The sequence below is a fragment of the Tenrec ecaudatus genome, chromosome 8 (assembly GCF_050624435.1).
Source record: "Tenrec ecaudatus isolate mTenEca1 chromosome 8, mTenEca1.hap1, whole genome shotgun sequence".
NCBI classification, from domain to species: Eukaryota; Metazoa; Chordata; class Mammalia; order Afrosoricida; family Tenrecidae; genus Tenrec; species Tenrec ecaudatus.
This window is the reverse complement of record NC_134537.1, coordinates 157,385,763-157,404,889: the sequence shown is the minus strand read 5'-3', so window position 1 is coordinate 157,404,889 and position 19,127 is coordinate 157,385,763. Positions and strand designations below refer to the sequence as shown.

General features: G+C 40.2%; 1 long non-coding RNA gene and 1 pseudogene across 1 annotated transcript in view; both read right to left on the bottom strand.

Moving 5' to 3' along the window:
• LOC142454545 (uncharacterized) overlaps positions 1-19,127 on the bottom strand; it is a 197,721-nt gene that overhangs the window by 19,885 nt on the left and 158,709 nt on the right. The gene's annotated exons all lie outside the window — the stretch shown is intronic.
• LOC142454544 (small EDRK-rich factor 1 pseudogene) lies at positions 323-670 on the bottom strand (annotated as a pseudogene).

The following is a 19,127-nucleotide window of genomic DNA, read 5'->3' as shown; positions in this document are numbered from 1 at the left end:
TTTTGATGTACGTGTTTTATTTTCAATAGCTCCCAGTCATCTCTTTGGTCTTCCACTGTGTGTGCATCTTTTATTTTATCTGTGTATATCCTCAATAGGGACCTTAAGTGTGCACCAGTGTGCTCAGTGATGATCCTGATAGCTCTGGGTTTCTGATCTGTCTTGAGGACATTTTTTGTTCAAGGGGTGAGGTATGGGTTCTGTTCCATTCTTGTGCAGGAGGGCATCTGATTTTTTTTTTACATGCATGGTTAGTGTTTTATTTTTGAAAGAATGATTCTAAAACATCACACTAGATCAGGTTGAAAGGTAAAGATTAAAATAGACCGTTTTATAAGGATCAGTTATAACATATGTAGTGATGGTTCACGCTACAAAATCTTGATCTCAGCATATGATACACTCGTTGGCAGGAGCACCAGGGATTCCAAACCAGCCAGTCATCATTTTCCTCTCATCTGCATAGACTTCTTCTCGTTAGCTGCCTTCTGCTTTTGTTGCATGATCTCAGAATCCCTCTGCTTCCTCTGAGAAGCAGTCAAGCTATCCTCTTTTCTTTTTCCCTTGCTAATCTCCTGGGTTTTCTTCATGTTTTTCTGGCGGGCAAGTTCTCTTTGATTTCCACGGGCCATGCCGACCACAGGGACAGAGCAACTCGGCGAAGCAACGGTTCCCTCGCACGCAAGGCCGCTGTCACCACCAGCTGGTCGGTCGGGAAGGCAGCGTGCCGGCCCTCCGCGGGGCGACGCCTCTGCCGGCATCTGATTTTTCCAGCACAATTTGTTGAAGAGGATACCTCTTTCCCATGTAATGTTTTTGGTTTTTCGTCAAACATCAGTTGTCTGTAGGTAGTTGCTTTTATTTCTGGGTTTTCTATCCAGTTCCATTGGACTATGTATCAGATTCTTCTACAGTTATTTTTTCTCCTTTTCCAACAGTTCTTGGACTATCTTCTTGCTGGATAATTTTGTTCCTTTCTGTTCTGGAATGCCCACCATATGCACGTTTTTCCTCTCAGTAATGTCCCAAATAACTCAGAAACTTTTTGTCAGATATTTTTTATTTCCTTTTAGATTATTCTTCTCTCAGACTTCAGTCTAGAGATTTATCTTCAAGATCGCTAATTCAATGTTCCATTGCTTCATCTATACTGCTTTGATAGTTCTAAGTGCTGTCTAATTATAATATCTTACAGTTAATCGTCGGAATTTCTACTTGGAGTTTTTGTATGGTTTCTATTTTTTCATTTATATTGTCATATTGCTCTTATAAATGTTTTCCTGAGTTCTGTAGCTTTTATACCCTTTCTTTTTTTAGCTCTATTGATCTTTTCTCCATTTATTGAAAGTATTTGAACATAATTCTTCTGAATTTCTTTTCCAGTAGTTTCAAAGTATTTTCATCCTTAAATCTTGGGCACTCATTAATTTAATTCTATCTTGCTTTTTGTGTGAATAGAAATTGTTGTCCTTAATAGATTGTGTTATTATTTTAATGCAATTTATGGATCGCTTTTTACTAAGGTGGGTAACAGTCCTGACCTACTAGTTCTAGCTGTTGAAAGTGTGGAATGGCTTAGTAGTGTGAATAAAGTTCACTCCATTAAGTAGAGTGGACAAAGAAAAATAATGAAACAGAAATAAAAGTACAAAGACACACTAATAACAAGACAGAGCTAACAAACACACAAACATCCCTTCAATATACCCTTTCTCCCCCCACCCCACCCCACTCATAAACACCCAAGCCATTCTAACCAATGGCTTTTTCTCTCTGCCCCAGTCACCACTGTGTGTTTATCATGGTCCCCCCACAGTAGGAGTGCAGCCTGGAGGACTCCAGGGTGAGAGCTGACTGCCTCTCTGGTCAACAGAGAGTTGTGAGAGGGTAGGGATTCTTCACCCCTGCTGTCTGTGTCTATCTGCTTGTGGCTTTTACAAACCATTAAACAAACCAACCCAAAACACAGGGAAAAATAAAACAGACAAAAATCCCAATCCAAAGTGTCCCCTGCCTTTGCCCAAGGCCCCATGCATGAGGTTGCCTTTCATGATCACTGGTAGATCTAGCACATGGGATGATTCTTCTCCACCGTATCTGTGTTATCAAGCAAAAAGCCAGGAAAGAAAGCAGAGAAAGCGCACGCACACACACACACATGAAGAATGAGAAAACCAAGAAAGACAAAAGTCCAAGGTCAGACTGTACATCCTCTCTGGGCCCCAGTGCCTGGGAGCCTTGTACGTTCAGTCTCCCTTGCATTTGCCTGCGGTATTGCACGGTGGGTCTTTCACTCTGCCCCTCACCTTCAGTGGTCACATGGTGCTCCTGTGGTGAGGAGGGAGGGGTGCAACTGACCTCTATGTGGGTGACCTTGAATCTAATGTTCCCCTTTCACCTAGCTAGTGTCTGGGGCAAGTGGGTAGTGCATCGTGTTCATGGTCAGGTACTCCAGAAGTAGTTCGGTGTGGTGGGAGGGGTTGGCCAGCTTGTTCTTGGGATTGGGGAGCAAAGAGTTAGTTTCTTCTTCCTCTTGATCTCTTTTTGTGGGTTTCGTCATCAAATTTAGTCTGTCAGTGTTTAGTCTGCTTAATTTTCATTCCACAGAGATTCAGAGCTTCAGATTTTTCCTCCGTATCTTTGTTGAAGAGATTGTAGAAAAACTCCATGATTTTTCCAATTACATATTTTCCATGAACTTTCTGAAGTCCATATACATATTCATATATGTAAATGTATCATCTATCTATAAACGTAACTAGACATAGAGGAAGAGGCGTCTTGCTGGGGAGGACAGAGCTGTGATTGTGCTTGAATAGAAGAGAAGCATCTTCTATTCTGACTCAGAAGTAGACACAGAAATGAAAATGTCTGGAGTTTACGATTGAGTGAGATGTCAGATCAAAAGTCTGAACAGTTTCACCCAACCGGGCCTCAGAGAGCTCTCAAATGCAAAGTTGGTGTTTGGCACTGGGATGGCTGTCAGGCAGAGGATCAGAGAATGAGGCGCAGAAATACTCTAAGACTGGCTCCGGGTAATTTTCCTGAAATAGATTTTGTTTTCAGTTTTGTCTGTTTGTTTTCTTACCAGTTACAGCCGAAAGCTTGGTTCCAGTGGCCCGCTTTTAAATGATGCAGGAGGCCAGTCTGGGTGTCTTAGTTACCCTGTACTGCTATAGCAGAGATACCACAGGTGGTTGGCTTAACTGATACATTTCTTTCCCCACTGGTTGGAGGCTGGCCATCAAAATTCAGGGCAGTGGCTCTAGGAGAAGGCTGTCTCTGTTGACTCAGGAAAAAGGCCTGGTCGCTGGAAGAAGGTTTTGGAGTTTATGTGCTGGATCAAACATCTTTATGCCCTGGTATCTCTCTCCTGCCGTCTCTGCTTGCTAGCTTGCCTTAAATATCTTTTAAATCTCAGAAGACATTGATTTGAGATATACCTTACACTAATCAGTCTCATTAACATAACAAACCCACTCCCAAATAGGATTAGGACCACAGGAACGGAAGTTAGGATTGGCAACATTTATTTTTGGAGCTATAATTCAATTCTTAACCCTTGGCAAATATTATCAAATTGCCCCTGAGCATGATTTTGTCAATCTATATTCCCACAATAGAGAATGACTGATTCCTAATGATCTCCTTTTGACTGCCATTGGGTTGATGTCGACTCAGAGCGGCCCTATAAGACAGGGTAGAATTGCCTTGTAGCATTTCCAACATTGCATCATTATGGAATAGAATTCATTTTTAAATTTTGTTTTCATACAGAGACTCTCATGAGTTCTAATCCCTGATCTTTCGGTTAGCATCTTTTGTTTTGCATTTATAAAGTATAACTAAACACATATTTATGTACTATATTTATGTTAGTATGTGCTATTTGGTGTTTTTTTATATCTGTTTATACTGCAACTTTAATGTTTTTCCTGATGGCTTCTATAAAATCTTAACATGAACTATCTGCTGAAGATCCAACTAAATGACTTGTTGATCTTCTATTTGCATTGTATTCATTAATGATCTTTTACACATAAACTATGTGGTCAAATCTCTCAATATTTTGTCCTGGAATCTTCACATGTCCAGTTTGTTTTTAAGCTATCACTGGTCAGAAAACATATTATTTTTCTGATTTTTTAAAAGAACTTTATTATTTATCATCAAATACATTTTCTGAATTCTATTTTGATGTGAGGCAAAGGTCTGTACTTGTCAGACGATAGACACAGTTTAGCTAGTTTAAGCAGAAGGGGGTGTATTTTGTTGCTATTCTTAAGCGTTATCTAGTTGGTTCCAACCCATAGCAACCTCATGCACAACAGAATAAAACACTGCCTAGACCTTCCCCATCTTCTCAATTGTTCCCACGCCTGAGCCCATTGTTGCAGCCAGAGTGTCAATCCATCTCCTTGGAGGCCTTTCTCTTTTCCACTGCCCTCTTTTTTACCAAGCACGATGTGTAGTATTGAACTTTGATTTGTTGGTAAATTAGTAAATTAGTTAAACTATGATGTCAAGGACATCTTCTTTGGTAATCAACTTCCAGAGATCGCCTAATGAAAACCCTAAGAACCACACTGTCCAAACCACAACCGATTAGGGAAGTGACCGAGCACCCTGCAGTGCCTCCTCCCATTGTGCGTAGCATCATCAGGAATGGGGACCTGCTTAGTGACAGCCAACAACACTGTCTGGGCATCGAGTCGATACCCAGTGGGTGTCTGTGGTGTGAAGGAAAGAAGAGCCCATGGATGAAAGGATGGATATTTGAGAGCATATGTTTGAACTCTCTATATGGGTACGCTGCAACGCCTGGCATCTGTTGGGATAGTGTCAATTGGCCTTTTACCTTCACTCTCCATCTTTGTCCACCCTTCTACATGCTGACCTTTATGGATTATGTCAATAGACATTTCTCTACCCGCTGGTTTCTGCTGGGGTTCCACAAGGAGGTGTCGCTGCAGAAAGGAGGAGAGTACGGATGCTTGGACTTCCTCCTTGACTTGCCTTGGGTCCTTTGGCCACAAGGTAGAGTTCCAGTCAACGGTCTCCACATTGTTTGCTTCACCACAGGTGTGGTTGCTACGCTGTCCTCCGTCTTTCAGACCAAGGACTCCCACAGTTGGTGACTATAGGAGTTTTGCATTCTCCCATATTACACGCCCTGGAATCTGCATGCCGCCATTTTGTCAATAGCCCCTTTGCTAAACTTTCCTCAAATTACCCAGTTTGTATACACCATCTGCTTAAGTGGGTCAGTATCAGCACATTGTTTTAATCATCATCATTTTAAACCATGTCTTAACATCTGGTAGGAGAGATGTTCAGGGATTCCACACACACAGCCCTTTCAAATGTCCTTTTAAAAATGCATTCTTCAAGATTAGAATCACATTGAAGCATAAAAACAATCCATTTGATTTTTAAAAATTCAACAATGATTCCATATAAACTGAATTATAATACTTTATCTTCCTGTTTGAGGGCATGCAATGACTTCCCATTTTCTCAGGTTTCCTTCATATTCTTCTGAAAATGTTCCCAGTTTCCTCCCATAGGCCTGCAGGTATCTTGTTATTTCCAGCTCTTTAAGGTGTTACATCTCCCCCCTACCCACTCCCCTGTTCTTTTCCCTACAATGTCTATATTTCAAGGATATCTACATAAATGCTTAATTTTGCTTTTTAAAATCTAGCCACTTTACTAAATTTGTGTGCTTATTCAGACAGTTTGCAGTTTGTCTTGGATAACCTAGAAAATTGTTTTCTTTTGGAATACTAGGTAAACTTATATTCTGGATATGTTTCTCTGGTCTACTAGATAATTAAATCATCCTCTACCCATGTAAGTTTTATATTTCATTTCCAATAATTGAAACAATTACATGTGTTTTGTATGATTGAATTATCAAAAGCTTTTGAAAGGTTGGGATAGTGGGGTTTTCTAAACTTTATTTGTTTCCTATTTATATGAAAGACTCTAGGGATTAAATATTAGTGTTATGTGGGTTTTTATTTTTGATATTTTTATAATATTTTGATACTTCCTACACATTATAAAAATATTTAAAATCAGGAACCAATTGCACATTGACATGTGTACTCCTTATTATAAGGTTTTCAGTGGCTAATTTTTATAAATGAATGGCTTCTTCCTTCTTTTTAGCCTGCCTTAGTCTGTAACAGCACTGAATCCTGACCTTGATAGTACTTGAAATATCAGTGGCATATCGTAGAGCAATACAGCAATAGATAAGCCATCACAGTACGACAAATTGACAGAGGAGTGGTGAAAGGTTTTAGATCATAGGTTTCTTATTTGGACTACTGCCCTATTTTGAGGGGGGAAATTCTCAGCAGTCCTCTGACACCCATGGCAATTAAAATATTTTGTAGTATAGCTCATAATCCAGGATAAAGTATAGGCATCTGCTTTAACAGCACCCCCCGGATCTTACAGTATCCTCCAGTCATGGTATCACACATTTTGGGAAACATTGATTTTAGACAAGCACCTTATTCCTCACAAATGCCTCTTTTCAAAAATATAAATGGTGACTATACATGTGAACCTCAATGGGTAGGCTACAATAAATAAAAAAAAAACCTCCATGTGTAGTGTGTTAGGCTGGTTTGACTAGAGAAACAAATCCAGTGGCACTCATATATATATGTGTAAGAAAGAGCTTTCTCTCAAGAAGTAAATATATATCAGGAAAACATTCTATCCAGCCCAGTCTAATTCAAGTCCATAAGTCTGGTGTGAGTCCATAAGTCCTTTGTCAGACTCACAATCACATGCAATGATGCAAAATGCAGGAAGACCACAGGCAAGTGGGTGAAAAGTCTTATGGATCCAATGATAGTAGAAGCAACGCAGAGTTCTGGCAGGTTCCAGAGTGGCTCATGAGCAGGAAGGTGAAGACAGAGAAAGATGGGGGTGGTTCCTAGGACCCTCCTTATGAGAAGGTCAGCCAACAAGGAGTCGTCATCAGGCAGATTGAGACCTGATTGACAGGCTAGACTCCACCCCTACACTTTCATTATATCTTCAAGTTGACATGAAATTATGTAACTGCCGTATGTGGATAGAGGATGTACTCAACATCATCAGTATGAACAAGGCCAATGACTGGTTGTGGAATAGGCCCTCATTTGCTCATTAGCAAATTCAAGTTGAAGCTGAAAAAAGATTAAAATAAGTTCATGAGAGACAAAGTATGACTTTCAATTTAGAGACCATCTCAAGAATAGATTAATTAGATGCATGGAAGACTAATGACTGAAGTCAAGATGAGATCTGGGATGACATTAAAGACATTACACATTAAGCAAGTGAATAGGAAAGGACAGGCCAGAGTGAATGTCAAACATGACTACAAAACCTGCTCTTGAACGTAGAATAGCTGAACCAAAAGGAAGACATTACTCAGTAGACAATTGAACAGATGATTTCAAAGGATATAAAATTAAGACTATAAAGTTAAGTTTAGTGTAATGTAAATGACCTGGAATTAGAAATCCCAAAGAGTAAATCATTCTTAGCATTCTTCAAGAACAAAGAAGAGAACTGAACCTCAAGTTGCAATGTTGAAGGATTCTCTGGGCAGAAATAAGAAATACTCAGAGCACTGTGGATTAGGCGTTATTGCTGCTAAGTGAATGGTGAGAGGGTCAAGGCCACCAGCCACTTCTTGGGAGAAAGATGAGGTCCTCTATTTCAGTAAAGATTTACCGTCTCAGAGACCTGATAGAGGATCATTGTGAGTCAGAATCAACTGCATAAAAGTGGGTTTGAGTTTGATTTTTGTACGGAAAAACATGGAACACTATTGTAAGTATTAAAAGAAAATGGAGGGAAGGCAATCAGTCACTGTATAAAAAAAAGAATAGTTTAATCATCTCAGGAAGTAGCATATGATCAAACACCAATGGAATTGAAAGAAGTATTCCAAGCTGCACAAAAGAGAAAACAGGGCTACTGGAATTTGCAGAATACAATTGGAAATACTGTAGCAAACTGATGCAGTACGAGAGGTGCTCACTCATCTGTGCCAAGAAATTTGGCAGACAGCTACATGAGTAATTGACTAACTGAGATCCAGATTCATGACAATTTCCAAGAAAGGTCATCCAACGGAATGTGGGAACTATAAAACAATAGTATTAATATCATATACAGGGAAAAGTTTGCTGAAGACAATTTAAGAAATGATTGCAGCATTACACTGTCAAGGAAATGTCAAAAGTTCAAACATAATTCAGATGAGGATATGGAATATAAGATAGCATTTCTGACGACAGATGCACCTTCCTGAAAGCAGAAAGTACCAGACTGATACTTACCTGTGTTTTATTGACCATACAAAGGCATTAAAGCCTGTGTACCATAACACATTATGGATAATCTTGTTTAAAATGGGAATCCCTGAATATTTAGTTGTGCTCATGGAAAGCCAAGAGGCAGTTGTTCAAACAGCATAAGGGGAAAGAGGAAAAGATGTGTTTCTGTGTTAGGCCTGGCTGGCTAGAGAAACAAATCCAGTGACCGTCATATATGTGTAAGAAAGAGCTTTATATCAAGAAAACATTCCAGTCCAGTTTGGCTCAGGTCTATAAGTCTGATGTTAGTCCATAAGTCCTTCCGACTCACACAGCAGGAAGATCACAGGCCAGTGGGTGGAAAGTCACTTGGGTCCAAGGTCTGTGGAAACAGTGCAAGTCTCTGGTAACTCTCAGGGTCAGTGGCAGAGAGAAAGGGAGATTCTCTGGGCCCTCCTTATGAGAAGGCCACACCCACAAGTAGGCATCACCAATCAAGCTGTCACCTGATCTACAGGTTGGACACCACCCCTATACTTTTGTATATCTTCAAGTGGACATAAAATTATGTAACTACAACAGTGTTATTCTATCTTTTCATCTTACTCCTTCAATCTGTATGCTGAGCAAATAGTCTAAGAACCAAACATATATGAAGATGAAGGCAGCTTCAGGTTTTATGGAAAATTCATGAATGACCTGCTAAAAGTAGAAACACAACCTTGTTTGATGCACATGAAAACGCCTTGAAGCACTTACTGTTGAAAATCAGACTAGCATCTTCAATGTGAATCATATTTCAACAAAAAGAGAGCATAAAACTATCTTTCCTGGATCAACAGACAACATGATGAGAAATGCAGAAGTGACTGAAGCTGTCAAGGATTTAATTTGGCTTGGATCCACAATCTGTATTCATGGAAGCAGCAGTCATTTACTGTCTTGCAGTGGGAAAATAGACAATGAAAGATCTCTTTAAAGTGTTAAAAATGAAAAATATCATGTTGAAGACTAAGGTACACTTGATGCAAGCCATATTTTCAATCCCCTCATATGCATATGGAAACAAGGAAATGAATTAGGAAAACTTGAGAAGAACTGATATTTATGAATTATGATATGACCAAAGAACATTAAATTAAATGTATGATAGGCTGTCAGAGAAGGAACAAATCATTCATTAGATTTGTTAGAAGACATATATCTATAAGACTGCTTCCAGCAGATGTCATTTCACATACTTGGGACAAGTCAGAAGGAGAGACTGGCTCCTGGAGAAGGCCATCATCCTTGGTAAAGTCAAGAGTCAGTGAAAAAGAGGAAGATATTTATTCAGATGAGCTCACAGTAGCCTCAACCAGGTATGATTGAGAGGACTCAGCAGGGCCTGGCAGTATTTCTTTCTGTTGTACAGAGAGTTGCTATGAGTCAGAACTGACTTGACGTTGCCTAACAACAAAGAGTCTCTACAGATGGTTGTGACTCTGGACTGGATATTAAATTGCACCGAATAATTTCTCAGTATGTTTTACATGATTACAATAGTTTCTTCTTGAGCACATCAGTATGATGTATTAAAATAATACAATTAATTTTAGGACAACTCTTCAAAGAATAAAACCTACTTCATTTTTGGTGCACTACTATTTAAATAAAATTCTGGATTTAAAATTCTTACATTTATAAAGTTTGGGTGTTTTGGGGTTTTTTTTTGGTTTGGGGTTTGTTTGTTTGTTTACATCTATGTTCAAAATTATAGGTGAGAACCTTGTTACCTTTTCAATGCCGTCCTCTACCAGTTGTTGGTGAAATAAATTTCTGAAGATTTTTAGAGTTGCTTTGCTTTGGAACAATTAAAATAGTAAGGGAGTTATTCCATGAAATATAAAGTAGTATAATTATCTGAGCCTGGGATCATTTTGAAGCCTTATTTTCTACTGAGCTTTTAATGCAATGGCTTATTAAAGTAGCCCTGGCAGCTGCTAACCAAAGGATAGACAGTCCTCGCCCACCAGCTGCTCAGGGAGAAAGAGCTGGCAGTCTGCTTCCATAACGACCACAACCTTGGATACTGTATCCCTAGGGCAGTTTCACTCTGGTCTTTAGGGTGGCGAGGAATGGTTGGGTTTGCCTTTTATTCTTCCTGAATAATTTTAGGTCATTTATATTTTCACAGATAATTGATTTTGTTGTTTGTTTTGAGACCATAAAATGTAACACCAAGAGCTCTCCGTGGTGAAGCTTAATCTACACGTTAAAAAATCATATTATGAATTTATCTATTTTACATTTCGTTTCATAAATTCATGAACATCAGATTGTTTACTGTTTTCCCTATGGTTTATGTAAGTCTCTGAATTTACTATAGTTTCCCGGATGTCCAGCTTAATTTACTCATTTAATTTTGATCATTGAAGTAATGAAATTACTCAATGACATTTAGTTCACTATGAATACTTTAGTCCCATCCCTGTTTTTATATGATGTTACCATTTTAATTTCATTTCTAAAAGCTCATTGTAGTTGAGATGTTGTCAATTAATTTTGGCCTTTTAGCCACATTTATGTGATGTATCATAATTTAAACACTTAATATTAATGTCTAGTGTTAATGTCTAGAATTACTCTAGGAGCCCTGGTTGTGCTGCTAACCACCACGTCAGCAGTTCCAAACCACCATCCTGTCTGTGGGAGAAAGATAAGAGTTCCTATTACCATAGAGTTATAGACTTGGAACTCTACATGGGGCAGTTCTACCCTGTCCTGGTGGGTTGCTATGAGTCAGAGCCAACTCAACGAGAGTAAGTTTGAGTGTTACTATATTGAAATAAGGATAATACTGATTCTTCTTTTTAAATGCTAATAAGAAAACACATTTGACTTCCCAAAGGTCCATGAAATAATTTTACTATTATGAGTCTTCTGATTAGGCATTTAGCAACATGGAGAACAACCATATGACAAAGATCATTGGCAAACATTTTTGTTTCCATAGTCTGGAAGAGAGGCGAAAATTAGACCAATTCAATGAGTCTTGTTCCCCATCACCCTCACACCCATGTTGTCCTCACCCATGGGCTGTGGATGAACCCATTATCAGAAAAGAGTACATTATTTAGCTTCCATAATTTTTCCTCTATTCCTGAAAGGGTTCATCACTTCCCTGGGAAAATTAGTAGGAGACGTTCCTTGCTGTCTTTTATTTGAACACCTCAGGTCCTCTCATAGGTGTCCATCAGACCGTGTTGGATAAGAGAGAAGAAACATGTCCTGTTAACAGCTGATATTATGTACATGCGAAAGGTTATTTGATGTTATTTAAACCTGAATTTGCTACAGTATGGCAAACTTAATAAACAATCATGCACTATTAGCATTTTAATAAGAGCAACCATAGCTTAATATGTGTGTGTTGGGGGAAAGGTTTCTAAACGTTTCTGGAAATAATAGAATTAAAAGATGGTGAATTTTGCCCCAGCAAAACTTTCTACAGCTCCCTTGTACACATGCATTTGTTGTGTTTGTTATCCAGAGTCATTGTTTATCATCTCACGCAAACACCCCGAAATCCTGCCTATGAAAGAAAGTGTTCTGAGGACTTGTAACAGACTGGTCCTCTTAAATCGGCCATCACAAAAAACGAGGTTTGAGTGAAACTGCTTTTATAAAAAAATTCACTGTGACCAGAGAGGACCTTCCCAGTGATGCCACTGGGTGCACTCACTTGCCTTTCAGGGAAAAATGTGTACTCTGAGAGCTTTTTCTTTTTCTTTCCCTGTTTCTGTTTTTGTTTTTGGTGGGTGCGTACCCCACGTGTAACAATAATACTTTTCACGTTGTCTTTTTGCTCTCCTCTGTGAGTCAGGTGTCTCCTGCTGATCCCGGATGGATTTGCTTACTCATCTAAGGCTTAGGAGGCTTTATCTTACCTGGAAGCTAGGCTCTGAGCTGTACTTCCACCACATCTACTAAGATCACCTTGGTAAAAGCCAATTACTTGCCTGAGGCTGAAGTGAAGGGATGAGGAAATACAGCGTTTCCCGCATGAAGAATGGAAATATTACCCAGCAAAGGGTACAGCCAATGAAAAGGCTGTAGGATTTCATCATTTATTTGTCGAGAGGAGTGCTGAGGCTCAGGTAAGTTACATGCGTACCACATCGCCACATAGCATGTTAAAATAATAAAGGTAACTGAAATGGAATGAAGCAAGGTGAAGTTTGTAGGGAAGTGCCTGGGAAGGGGGAGAGGATATTCCATCTCTGTTTGTACAAATAGTTATGACTTCCACCGAGTTTGGAATCTAGTAAGGATAATCTATTCCTCCACTGGACATTTTAGCCCTGTAGAGCTGCTTATCATATCCCAAACACACCGCCTCTCTCACACCTTATACCTTCAAAGGCATATTTATAGTATCTCCCTTTGATTAAATTAGGTTATCTTCAGTACCCAGATCACATGACTTCCCTCAGGCAATTCCCCAGTGTTTTAAATTGTTGTGGGTACCTCATCCTCTATCTGTACCATTACACCTGGAAGAAATCCTAAAGCTAACATTTTTTTTATCCTACTTATCTATGTACCGTGATCATGACCATGGATTTCTTCAGGAAAGGACAGAGCGTCAACAGCCTCTCTGTCCCCAGAGCTTGCAGTGCCTGGTGCATGGTGGGCGGGTAGTGAATAAGCAGAAAGGGCTTCAGTACAAAGTGACAGAGATAAAAGCGGCCGCGGGGAAATGTGGATGAAGACAGGCACATGTCATGAAAAAAATAATAATAAAGATTTGGCAGTTGTCATCTTCTTTTTCTTATAAAAATTAAGATAGTCATGAAGATAAAAACAGAACTCAAAACAGAAGGCAAGTCTGATGCTGTCCAGCTAGGTACCCCTGAGAGTCAATACTTTCTGTAGGGTCTACATTTGCCATGCGTTTTCTCAGATAATCTCTAGCTACAGAGGCCCCAGCTCTTCTGGCCTTGACTTCTAAGTTGCTTCACACTGACTATGGTTGATGACACTGCTGGGTAGAGAAAGTAGATATAGAAGTCACTGAGAAGGATTTAGTCACAAGAGAAAACAAACAAATAAGACGTTTTAATTAAAATTTAGCAGCTATTAAGTCACAGAAAATACCTAATGTTGAATAGAATGAGAACAACACTGTTTGGGCTTCTTATTAAACTAATAGGCATTCATTTGACGATAGCATATTACATCTTTCAAAATTACATAAGAAAGAAACTCAGGGGGTACAGTGGTTAAGTGCCCTGATACTGACCATAATGTTGATGCTTTCAATCTGCCGTTTTAGTAAAAAAACTTTGGTGGTTTGCTCACATTAAACTATACCCTACAAAATGCCACAGGGTGACTGTTCTCTGTCACACAGAGCTGCTATGAGCTAAGAATCTCTTCAATGACACCCAACACCTCCACCACCACCACCAATTTCCTGAGAAAGTCTTTGCTCTTACTAATTGTAGTTTTGGTAAAATTTTACAGGGGAAATTAGATTTGTATTCTACAACTAGAAGGTGAACATTACCAAACAATATCATATCCAAGGGAAATTTTGCTGAAGATAATTTAAAAACTAGTTGTGCCATTGCATTGCCATCCCCGGTGCTACATTTCTTATTGTCGGTGTTGTTATAAACATTTCCGTTGATTTTCTGCCAGTCCTTAGACATCTTCGACAGACTCCCCAACAGCAAGCTACCAGCTTGAGATCGACATACCATACACCACCATCCATGAATCTAACTGCAGTATTTACCTCTATACACAAGGCAAAACAAAATAATAAGCTAAGTAAAGATTCTACACGTTGAAAATAAGAATCCTGAATTATCACTTCTCAAGGGAGGCCGTTATAAAGTAATAAAAGGAAATATTTAGATATAAGACTTTTCGATGGAGTGAAAGTCAAGTAGTTGGTGAGAGAGAATAGCTTATCTTAATATCCACAGAATCTAAGAAATGGTGTACTTAATCAATTTAAACTCCACATATTACATACTGTTCAATAATAAATTCAACTTTTGTCCTTAGTAACACTTTACAGACCTTTTGTTTTACGACATTAGTTGCAGTGTCAGTCTTCTCACTCTTCCTCCCAAGGCTCTCCCACCCTTCTTTCTGGTAAGTTTTGCTTTCTACCAAGAACTCCCCATTCCAGGGGCAGAGATGGTGGGATTTATCAAGTGGAAGAGAAATATGAGACACATCTGACCTGAGAGGAATAGGCAGAGAAGGAGGGATTGTATCTGCAATTACCATTTTATGTCCTACATTAGTGACATGGAGAAAAAGATATGTGTTTGTCCATTATGCTTCCAAGGGTGGGGACTCTTCCATTGTTAGTCCCAGTAGTAGAAAGAAAGAGCGAGAGAGCATTAGCCCTATCTATGCGTCCCCTCAGCTCCTCTTAAGCCTTACAATTTCAAGCGCATCTAATAAAGATGCTTCTGAGTTCATGAGAGTGACTTAAAGTGTGATGAGGTGTATTGGGGAGCTGAAGAGAGAACACCAAATAATTTAAGAAGGCCCCACTTCTAATAATATCCTCCCTTTTTCCTGTCTTTACCCATACCTAGTTGTCTTCAAACAGTGCCCTAACGGTAAATGCAAAATATGAAGAAATATAATTGAATTGGGAAATATGATTTTGGGGGCAAATTAAACAGGACTTGTTTATCAAGATTAAGACTAGAAAGAAGATAAAAGATAAACACTATTTTATTCACACACAGTTCAAACTATCACTTTCATTGAGTTATATTAGATTGACAGGAGTATGAGTAAGTAGAGCCAAGCAGTAGAATGGTTGGGATATATTATATTTTTATTTCCAATTTTCAGGAAGTCCCATACATTTTCCACAGTGGCTGTACAAATTTAAAGTCCTACCAGCAGTGCATGAGAGTTCTGGTCTCTCAGTATCATCAGTGTTTATTTTCTGTTTTGTTTTTGATTTTTAAACTTTGCTCTTTAATGCTGGGGTGAGATGATATCTTACTGCTGTTTTGATCGGCATCTCTGGAATGGAGAATGGTCTTGAAATATCATTTCTTTATATATGTTTTCTTGATTTAAAAAAAAATTCTTGAGATGTCATTTCTTTATATATGCCTTCTTGATTTTTAAAAAATATTACTTTTTTATTGGGAAAAATATATGTACTAAATGGTGACCATTTCAACACCTTTCACAAATCCAAATCAATAATATTAACACAAATTCATTCTGTGGTTCCACCATCATTTTTATCCATTTCTCAGTTCTTTCTATCTCCCTTAAGGAGTCAGTGTCTCCTCGGCATAATTAAATGCAGATTCTGAGGGCTCCAAGAGGCATACCTTTTGGACTCTAGGTGAATTCGCACAGGTAAGTAGCACACAGCTTGAACATTAGACGCTAGAGGCTGACACGGGATCCGTGCCATGGTGGGAAGGCCAGCTAACGCAAGCATAGCCACTGAGTCCCTGTCGCATGGCATGGGGGCGCTTGAACACACCCCTTCCTGACTGTTCTCGGGACCACTGTGCAGGGGAAGAGGTGGGAGGATTTCAGTGTGAACACAATGGGGAGAGGGGTTTGTGGCTGACTTGACAAGAAAGGCCCCAGGCCTCGAACTGGCCTACAGGGCTGTGGTCTCAGCAAGCCGAGGAAATGTCTGGCGGCCACTCTTCTATTCTGCATGACATATTTTAGACTTCTTGAGCAATCCAAACTATATTGGAGATCTTGCTTGAAAACCGTGATGCCACGCTTCATGGTTAATTACAACTCTATGTTATGCAGTGAGAGGGCCTATAAGGGGGAACCAAGGACGCTCCTCCTTTAAAACTTTTAAACTGTTTGATATGGATTCTTTGGGCAACTTTAGACACCCCTTCCCCTAGACCCGAGCCTCGGTTTCTCTGCTTGTAAAATAAGACTTGGAACAGGGTGACCATTGTCTCTTTCCCCAAGATGATCCTACTTCTAAAACAGAAGACCCAGCGTCTTAGAACGCCCTTCCGTCCTGAGCAAACCAGAAAACATGGTCTTCCCAAATTTTGCTTTCATCCCATCATCTGTCCTTGAGCTTCCTCTCTCCAAAATTCAAGATTGGAACTCTGAAGCCTGTTTGCCCACATCTGTCCCGGGTTAAGCACGAAGGTCCCCCAGGTCCGTTCTGGACATGTTGGGATGCTTGGACACCTTGTGAGACAAGGCTCTTTTCAGAGCTGATCAGGGTGCCCCTCTGTGACGTAGCCACCTCCAGCTGCTCTGCAGGAGGACCAACACCAGCACCAACACTCAGCTCCGGCCCACTTGATCTGGGCTCCTGGTGGCCCAGAGCGGTGCCCCCACGGGGCTCTCCATGGCTGATCTCTTAGAACGCGGTGGCCAGGTCCTTCTTTTGAGATGCCTCTGGGTGAACAGAAGCCTCCAACCTCTCAGTGAGTAGCTAAGCACCATAATCCTTCTCATGACGCAGGCATTCCCAGATAGGCTGAAGATGACTCCATTGAGATCAGATCAGGATTGCAAAAGGTTTAAAAGAGGAGATTGAGTCACGGGGATTAAGGGACTCAGAGGTAAGGTCTTCCACAGCTTTCCCTCCTGGGCAAACCTGTACAAAATGTCTTTACTGAAAGAGCAACCACCAGACCAATGACCTGATTATACACAAGCTTTCCCCTGAAACAAAGCTTACCCAGATCGCTAAGGAGGGGCTTTACGTGTGCTCCAAAAAGAGATCTCCTTCTGAAAACTGCTGTGTTAGATCACTTTATGAGGGAGAGTCATGGAGGAACTTCCATGATAAGGGATGAGTATAGGTCAACTGGCTTGATAACCTTCTGAATTCCATGGCGGGTCATAGAAATAGCCTAGCATTGGGGCTGAACACATGACCTCACACTCTTTCAATTGTGGTCTTGGGGCTTCTGCTCAAAGTCCCTCACTATCGAAATATCTGCCGCAGTAACAGCCTCGGGGTAGATTGTGATAGTGCTCTGAATCTTTGCTTCCCCTGTTTGGGGAGCCCATCAAGGATTGGACATTCCTAGCGTAGCGATTATGTTCCCCACTCCAGTCACATCTGGTTCGATATCACATTTCGTTGTGTGATATGATTAGGCCAATGGTATGTGAGAATAACTGTAAAATGAGCATGTGTTTTTCCTTCATATTTTTTCTCTTTGAAACCACCAGGGGCCAAGGCAGGTCTGCTCCATCAGCCTGAGTCCCACAGTAAAAATAACATGGAACAGAGTAAAACAGGAACATACTGGGCAAGGAAAAAAATCGCTTTTGTTGTAAGCCATTCTGATTTTGGCATTAGTTATCACTGCAGCAAAGAAAAAATATAAATCAATCAGTAAAAAAGACCACAGTGGTGAAAATGAAATCAGATAGAATACATTAGCTATGAATGCGGCATCTCTTTATATGTAAGTAAGGAATATCACTGGTGATTTTGTCATTTCTAATTCACATCGTAATAGATTTTGGATTTCGGATGGTAATATCCCCGTGATGTAGGGCCTTTATGGAACAATGGGAAAATACCAACTTTTCGGCCAGGAAGTTTTTCATTATTGCCTGTATTTGAGCATTACCGCCTGCATTCTAGGGCTCCCTTCTGCGGTCTGTGAAAGGAGAGATTACACTTCCACGGTGTCAAAGACCCCTCCCCCCTCTGACAGTGTGTTTTTCTTGCACTTGCTGGATGGGCTAGAGCGCTCTGATTTGGCCCAGATCGCTTGACTGTGAATGTGTGCCTTTCAGGAGCATGCTGCCTTTTGAAGGACAGCTGTGTCTGAATGTGCTAATGGATTTAATCAAAGAGGCAGAAAATATTGCCTCATGAAGATATGAATGTGTCAGAAAAGAGTTATTTCAGAACACTCCCTCCTTGGAACTGAAGGGACGGAAGGAGCTGCAGAATGGTCACTTCTGTGACTGCAACGTGTCTGAAGGATAACAGAGGCTGGACGAAGTGACCAAGGATCACCTACTTCAGAGAAAACGGGGCAGGTCAATTAGCATAACGCAGTGCACAAAAAGAATGTTGTACTTCAAACTCTGGTAAGAAATGACCAGGATTTTAAAAGCTGGTGAACAACCACCTAAGGTGCATTTACTGGTCTCTCGACCTGGAGCAGAGAGTGAAGAAAATCAGAGACACAGGGAAACTGTTCATCCGAAGGACTGAGGGCTCATGTGAACCCCTTGACTCTGACACCTGAAGAACCAGGTGGAGCCGGTCCATCACTGCTGACCATGCTGAAAGGCACCAAAGCTGGAGGGTCTGGTTAGAAGGGGAGGAAAATAGGGACCCAAACTCACACATGTAGAAAAGGCCAGGCTTCCTAGTGCAATAGAGAAGCTGGTGGAACCTCTGAGACTAGCCCCCTTAGATTCCCTTTAGACAGGAACCTGAACTCAATCCCTTGTTCCACTTAAATGCCAAAGGACACACGCACCTGGCAGGTGAACAAGAACACCAGGGAGACATGCACCCATTAGAACAAGCAATGTTCTAAGACTTACCTAAGAAGACATTTAGACGGACGGAAAGGGTGGGAATGAAGAGGAATGGGAAATATGTAAACACAGGGAGGAAGTGGCAATACTGATGGTACATTGGAAGGACTGCAATCAACATTACCAAGCCAAAGGTGTATGAATTGTTGGAAAGAAAGTCAATTTGTTCTATATAAACTTTTGCCCGAATTACAATTTAAAGAAAAGAATCAATGACATACTGCTTATTTTGTATTGATCAAATTATTTAAT